Raw genomic sequence first — 8215 nt, 5'->3', positions numbered from 1 at the left:
CTAGGACTTGAGTTCCCAGTTGTGGATCTGATGTAGCAGCTTGGTTTGACTTCTCCTTTGCAAAGTCATGCTCTTCCTTCGTGTCACAAAGCCCAAGAGGTTTGCCCTCAGCACTCTGCGGATTTTTGTGATGGCACTGTGTTTGGGGACTAAGACTGCCCTCAAGGAATTTTTTCAATCTCAATCAAATAAAAAAAGTGAAAGTAACAACAAGGTCTGGAGTGAAGATCCTGATTCATAGAGGATTTATTGACAGTACCTTTGAAAGTACTGTTTAATATGCAAGGTAAACAAATTAAAAATCCCAGCTTGTGGTCCAAGGGCATTCACAAATTAGAAATGACCCCCTGCCTGCCGTGAGAGTGCTAATGATGTGGAAGCTGAAAGGAAGTGAATCCTCTTGGGAGAAGAGAGTGGGTCAGAGGAGCTTTTAATCTACCAATCTGTTTGGCTTTGACAGGCTCTTTGTCTAACATGGGAGATGACAAGAGGAGCTGAGGCGTCTGGCAAAGATGGGGATGTCTGCCCACAAGCTATATGTATTCGTCATTTTGTCTTCACTCTGTTGTTGGTATCTCTTGTCTGCCTGAGTCCAGGCAAAACACTTCCCTTGCCTGCAGTTATGGGGAGAGAGCAGCAGCAGCCTTAGAGTCAGTATGATAGAATATGGCACAATGTGGGGCTTAAATCACAGAACCAGTAACTCTATTTTGTTTTGCACCTGTTTTAATCACAAAAGCTGCCTCTAATCCAGACCTGAGAAAGCAAAAAGATATCCGCTATACCCTGAGTCCACATCTCACTCACAGGCTGACATGGAGAGCAGACTGCAGGCAGTGCCAGCATTGATATCAACTGCAGCAACTCATCGGTGTGGTCTGAAGGCAGAGTTGGGTGTCTTGGTGTTGACAAGCACTGCGCCTAGCAACCAGTCTTCTCTACACACACTGACCTTTAGGAGCTCTAGTACCTTGCATAAAAAAGCAGAGCTCTGTCTCCAAGAATGTATACACAATTTCCCCTGACTCTGTGGAGAATTTGAGTGAAGTTCTAGCCCCACTGAGAAAGAAAAAAAGTCATGTCATCAACTTCAGATAATGCTAAGATGGATAGTCCAGATGGATACCCAGGGGGATATGCATGGAAATCCAGATGGATATCTAGGAGTGCAGGCAGGGGGTCCTGACTGTTCTTTGGCTATGAAGAAAAAAAATTATCTCTGTTGAGAGACACTTTTTATTTAGCTTAAATAAGGAAGTTTAAACAGAATGAGTAATTTAGAATTATAATACTGAGTGATTTTATCTGCTGTGTGCTTGGCTCTACTTGCTCAGCATGAGCAGCTGGATTTGCTGGAGCCCTGGGCTGCAAGCTGTGAACTTTCACTCAGATATGTCGGAACAGAGTCCATTTTCTGGGTAGCTGACATAGTGGTGTGTTTTGTCTTTAGTTTGGGAAGAATATTAATAACACACTGATGTTTAGTTGTTGCTAAGTGGTTTATCCCAAGTCTAGACCCGTTTCCATTACTATGCCCTTCTGACTGATCTAGTGCACAAGATACACAAAGCAGAAGACATGGAGGCTGCAGCCATCAGCAGAAGCTACAGCTTGACAAGGTAAGAGCAGTTAACAGCCTAACTCTGCGGAGACAGAGAAAGAATCCAGTAAGGTGTTAGAAGACCACATCCCAAAAATCACCCTTGAATTAGAAATCACACGAAGAGTGTGTGAGGGCAGATGCATAAATCATGAGGGTCTAATTGCCCTGAGATTTTTTGTTCTGGGTCAGTTTAAGCTGACCTGCTGCTGTACCAGTCTATTAAATTATTTATTTTTATAAATGTGACACCTGAGACTCTGCTGTGGAAAGCCGGGGTAGAGCACGAAGGAGGAAGTGCACCTGAGTGTGCAAGGATTTGAAAGGGAGGCCATCAGCTCCACTGAGAACAGACTCCTCTAGCAGGGAAAGTGTGGATGGTGTGTGTGACACTCCTTGAATGGTGACAGAATTCTTGGGTAGTGGCTTCTCCTTTAACAACCTCATCCTTTTCCTTTCCTTCTCTTGAATTCTCACTTGGATCCAGAATTGATGCAGCACCATTTGGATATAACCACAGCTACACGAAAAAGGGAGGTGGTTGTTCTAAGCCCACATTGACAAAGAAGCACTTGCAGAAATGGCCATGTTATTCAACAATCAACTCTGTTTTTAAACACTGCTGCTGCTAGAGAAGACCTGAATGGCAGTGTAGCAAGCTGCCTGGTTAGTGGCACTTCTGCTTCAGCTGTTTTGGAAGTTTGCACATTTCAAAAGCTCATTTTTCAAAAATGTTTCTCATTTTTGTCTATTTAGGACCCCTTGTGTTTTGTTTCCCAGAGACAGTGAGCACGGACAGCTGTGGGCAGCCTTCCTTTGGTGGGCAGTGCTCAGCATTTCTGAAAAAGGACCTAAAGCCTGGCACTCCACACCAAAACACCCTAAAATGTGGTCATTCAAGATGGAAGCTACTGAGCTTTGCTCCTCAAAGGTCCACTAGCATTTAGACACTTGGTAGTTCTTGATGGGAAACATGTTTGATATTTCTCTAGAAGAGAAGAGAAAGAGATAAAATATTTTCCTTTTTAAACTCCTGACCAAGTGAACCCTTGCCAATTCTCTCTCACCTCCACCTTTCCCCAGCTCATGCCCAGGAGGTTATCCTTGAGCCTGCCAGGGTGCTGAACATGGTCAGAGCTACTGGGTCACAGCACCGTATCATTTTTATCTACTCAAAAGCACCACTCCTTCTCCATAATTTTTGAAGGCCCTCACAGGCAGGAGTGGAGCACTGGGCCTGGTGTTTCCTCATTTCCTCACAAGAGGCAGGAGCTGTGGCTAGTCCCAAGGCTGGAACATATATTTTCTCCTAATTTTTTCAGACAGGCTGCAGCTGCCTATCTGGTGGAACTTGTAAAAAGCAGCTCTTGCCTATGAAGAGCAATAATTGGGCTTTTTGTCTCTTCAACCGCATGCTGAATGACAAAATGCTAAAACCATCTGGCCTCAAAGCATACATTTCAGTTATATCAGAAATTTCAGTTTTTACTCATATCAGTTCCCTTAAGTACAATCCTGTCATAAAATTACATATGGTATCTGGTAGACACCATCCTCTGATTCTTTATTTAATTGGAATAGTGAGATAAGGTAAGTCTATGCCACAGAGTTTGCACTCCCACAAGTCTGAGGACCAAAGAGGAGGTATGAATGGGTTTGCAACCTCACAGCATTAGTATAATAAAAAGTTCAGGAAGGAGAGCCCAGATGCTGAGGTGGAGAGCAAGATTATATCTGGGAAAGAAGGAAAAAGAACAGTTCAAAAGCACAGAAAAGTACACAGGAATATTTTGTTTCTCACTTTGCTGACTAATCTGGGAATTAACAGATTAGCTGTTGAAATCTGGCAGAAAAATACAAAACATGATCCTTGCCATTGGATGTCACAGTCAGAAAAAATTTCAAGATATTTTTAAACATTTTTAAACAGTGAGATGAATCAAGCCCTGAAGTGGCTTGACAACATGCATGCCAGATTTCATCACATGAAATCCCTACATGGAGAACATATGCCTTTATGAGGACACACTGCAGATCATATGGAAGCTTGCTATAGGAGTGGTTGGGTGTAGTGTTCTGGTTTGTGTTACATGGAAGATACCAGTTACCAAACACAGTAAGTAGCTCTTTCTGGCTTGTAATTTATTTCTAAAGTGATAGACTTGTTTGGAAGAATGCCTGGGAGAAAAGAAGAGAAAACATCTAGAGAAGTCTGAAAGCTTATTAAAATGTCCCTCAAGCAGTATTGCACAAGAAGAGATAGCCTTGCCCAATGTTGGTATCAACACAGCATATCTTATTCTAAGAAGGAGATAGGAGATGGAGTGTAATTTTGAGGATCCCTTTTTAGTCAGGGAAACTGATTCTCCTGAAATCCATGTTGTTTTACACCAGCTTGTTCTTATGACCAAGATACCCAGTATCACTGGTCACTCATTTTAACAGCTTTTGTGCCCTTTTTTACCCTTTGTGTCATGAAAGGTGCAAGAAAATAGGCTCTTGTGACTCATTTGCATACTTAGTGGAAGATTGCACGTCTCACCCAAATTTCCTTGCAGTCCAGATGCAGCATTTGCTTGTACTTGCTCTGGAAAACAACCACAGCAAGTCTCATCTGGAAGGAGGCAAGGAAAGCCATGCAGCAACAGGACAAATGACACAGCTGGTTAGCTGACAGTCAGACACTCAATGCTGCATTATCCAGACTCTTCTGCCACAAAATTAGCTTTGAGAATACCACTTCTAAGCTTCCAACTGTACATTGTACAAGGATTTAAGAGATCAAGGCCAAAGAAAATGGGGCCCTCTCCTGACTTAACCTTACACATTACTTCAAGGGGGAATTTGTATGAAAAGGCAGCAAAGGATATGGCCTAATACCACAGTCTTCTTGTGGAATTTCAGTAGTTTCATACAGAGAAGGAAGTCAGAATTAGAAAATCATTATACTTATTGACACAGTATGAATTAGCATAGTAATATTTTTTAACCATGGTACATGTAGAAAGGAACTTTTCCCTAGTTAATCTTCTAAATCATTATGGCTCATCAATTATATTTTTTGTTTAAACTTATTATGTAAAGTTGAATGACATTTTATTTCAAACTCTGCAGACTGAAATGGGAAAGAGAAAAACCTCAATATCTGGTGCTCATGTAACCTGTACTCCAGTATATTTCTTACTTGGAGGCTGGACTTTGCAGTCTCAGACCATATTTCATCTTTTATGAATGAGCCTTTACTCCTGCAGATATTTAGTTGCCTAATTCCCACTAAATTACTTGGATTAAATCAATAAAATAATTTAATATGTTCAAGGATTTATTCTGTTAATCTGAGCAGGAAGATTTCCCTTGAATAACAGAAAGGGCATGAAATCCAGTTATCAGCATGTGGCCTTGTAATATCACACAGACTTGCCTTTTAATATTTTGGTGACACAATTCAGATATTGCACATAGCAAATGTGATGGAAATATTTTGCTAGATTGGACCTTGTCAAATAAATGCTGAATTTTCCCCACCACCACCATTCTCAGTTCATAGATGAGAGCAAGGTATATGCATCTTTGATACCCATCTAACTGTATGTCCCAAATACGTACTTAGTGGCCTTCTGCCAGCCTGGTGCACCATGACAGAAGCACAGGATGGGATTTTCCAGGATAGCCACCACCTCTGTCGCTACAGGCCCTTTCTGAGGCTGTCTGTGTGCCATTGTGCCCCTTAAGAGCTTCTGTGACAAAAACCTTGCTTTTGATTAAAAGCCTTTCCCAGTTCCCAGCCTTCTTCTAGTGTCTCCATGATATGCAAGGGGTGCTGTTGTCCCCTTTTCCCCTGTGTTTGGTTGAGCTGATTTTCTGGTGTCATATGATATGACAAGCCTCGGGGTTAAGGTGACTGTTCCAAGCTCATGCTTGGGTGTGAATTAGTGTTCTCTGAGTGGAGGACCAGACTTGCAGGCATCAGGTCTTGCCTAGCATCCCGTATGTTGCTCTTTATAAATCCACATCTGGACTAGAAGTATCTCACCATTGTAGCTGCAGAGATTAGTTGCACACTTGCATCACACTGCCAGTGAACTCATATGGCCAAGAACTGAGTGTCAACCCCAAGGGAATTAAAAAATTAACAGTGGAGGACATTCAACAACTTCTTTGGCAATGTAAGAAGTGATCTGTCCTCCCATTGTGATTACTTAATGTGCTGTAGATATTGAAGGTATTTTACTGTAGCTGCCAGAATATTCACTACAGCTAAGACAGGGAGGCTTTTTCCATTTTGGACCTTTTTGCATGATCATCTGTCAGGCTATATTTTACCTCTACAGAGGAATTTTCTTTTTGTAAGGGCAAAGGATTCTCTCAAGCATTTCTGAATTAGGGAAGAAGAGAATACATCTGTGACCATTTTTGGACTTAATATAAAGGGGACAGATGTTAAAATTTTACGTCTATCTATAGCACTTAAACATATCCATACCTAAGTGCCACTAGAAAACTTAGGATGAAAAAAATGTGTTTGACAAACAGGAAAACAACTAAACAGAAATGTAGAATGTGCACAGTACAAGACAGTCCAAATTGTAATTCATATGCCTTTGCGAAGAAACATACATGGCTTTGTTTCAAAATCCATTTAAATTCCAGAAGTTTTTCATTTGTCCATTCTGAAGCCCAGAGATACCACCTGCAAGAGTATCGTATGAACTAAGGCTTGGTCCTTTTACTGAAAAATACACTGAAATGACTTTTCAGAAGGACCATTGAGAGCTTTAAGGCTGAAACACAACAAAGACAGATGAAGTTTGAATTTCAAACATTCCCTCTGTGCCTTGTGGTTACTCAGAGTTTAACAGTGCAGTGGCAATTTGGGTTTTCTTGCTTTAGGAACTGTGATTGATGATACTCTGACTTAGTGACTCCTCCTAAAGTATACTCTCAAAGATTTCCAGGGCAGCGTGTAGGTCAATTTTTATTTATGACCTATTACATACCAATATATTTTAAGCAGCGATTTAAATTAGCTCTATTTGCTTTATTAAATATGATTACTCTGTATTTGTGCTGTGTATCTCACTGGAATCCTAAAGAGGGACAAAGATTCCATTTGTCTGAGTAATGCACAGATACAAACTAAAATGGTCTGCCTTTCAAAGAGGTTATAATCCAAATATAAGCAGAGGTTGCAAACAGTTGCAGGTCGGCAGCCCTTGGTGCACTTAATTCGGTGACAGTTTTGGTCAGTGCTGTAAGGACAACTTGCAGCACATCAGCCCAGTGGTTTCTAAGGAAGCTATGGGTTTTGTCGTAGAGAAAAGTTGGAAGAAAGGATTTGAGGGGAAACTGTGAAGCTTTTTTGTGGGCACTCCTCCCACATGTACCAGACAGTGTGGAAGAAAGCATATAAGTATTCACCAGCAAAGTAACATCTGGGTATGAGAGAACTGAAAGGGAATAAACACTGGAATAGACCCCAGCCTTTGAACTGTGAAGCTGATGGGGAAAGAAATGCTTCAGCAGGGAACAACTCAGCTGAGAAACTACATGAGGTAGTCTGAGTAAATCTCTGTGGGAGCCGTTCCTCCTCTGGTGAATGAGTGAGCTGAAGATGAACCACCAGCACCCTCGGTACCTAAACAGGGTGACTAAGCTAGGAGGTACAAGTTGTGCTTTTTGTTAAGGCCTACCTGGCACTCCTGGAAGGAAATAGAAATCCAACCAGAATCACATTGGTTTCATGTAGTCATAATATTGAATTCTGCCTGGAATTCATTGTAATCCAGTGTCAGTTAATATCCATGCAATGTAAGGTGTCAGTCACAATTGGATTTACACTTCTCTCATAAATTTGTTGCAAAGTATTTTACTGCAATTGTGATCTTCAAAATTCAAATGTTATCTTTTATTGAATAGCTGTTGCAGGACATCATCAAGTTATGGACTTTAATATCTGGAATATAGTATAAATTACATCATTCCATCAAATGTCTATCAGATTTCAAGCTGGGTTTGAGGCTACTGCATTTGAATCAACAAAACACATACAAATTGGAAACCTCAAATAAAAAAAAAGATCGTCTTATGGCTTTGATTTCTTTGTTCAAATCAACCATGAGGGTGAAGAAAATTTCTTTTTAAACAAAAGAATCAGATCCATTCCTTATGAAAACAAACGATTTAGAAAAACAAGGTTAGAATGCCACCTGGGGGCTTATATTGCCATCACACTCCACTTTAGATCAGAGCAGCATGCAATTTGTACTGTCAGATAAAAAAAAATGTTCACTCAATTTTCTTCACAAAATGCAGTCAGACTTTGACGAATTCATGCAGGTGTTATTCCATTTTATGGCACCTGCTTCCTTAGACCTTCAGCAAGGTCTAAGAGAGAAATGGGTACTGAAGAAGCAAACCAATTTGCTTTGCAAAGAGAAACTCAGCATTACGCACTGTGTGAAGCACTCTATTTTTCACAGATACATATAAACCACACACAAGAAACATGAAAACAAGCTTATTTATTGACAACACATAGAAAAGACTAGATTACATCAGACAGAGAAGGCCATAGTTTGCAGAGGCAGAAAAGTGATTGTTCAAGCACAAACAAAC

The 8215-nt window shown here is 40.7% G+C and overlaps 1 long non-coding RNA gene across 1 annotated transcript; it reads left to right on the top strand.

Moving 5' to 3' along the window:
• The first annotated feature begins 1465 nt into the window (after positions 1 to 1465).
• On the top strand, positions 1466 to 3468 carry LOC146424899 (uncharacterized). The gene is made up of 3 exons (XR_014846957.1): positions 1466 to 1619; positions 2088 to 2266; positions 2357 to 3468. It is a non-coding gene; the product is annotated as an uncharacterized LOC146424899 (long non-coding RNA).
• The last annotated feature ends 4747 nt before the right edge of the window (positions 3469 to 8215 follow it).

Source organism: Lichenostomus cassidix, chromosome Z (assembly GCF_008360975.1).
Source record: "Lichenostomus cassidix isolate B80296 chromosome Z, HeHo_3.0, whole genome shotgun sequence".
Lineage (NCBI taxonomy): Eukaryota > Metazoa > Chordata > Aves > Passeriformes > Meliphagidae > Lichenostomus > Lichenostomus cassidix.
Note: the sequence above shows the minus strand (reverse complement) of the source record. Positions and strands in the feature narration are given on the sequence as shown.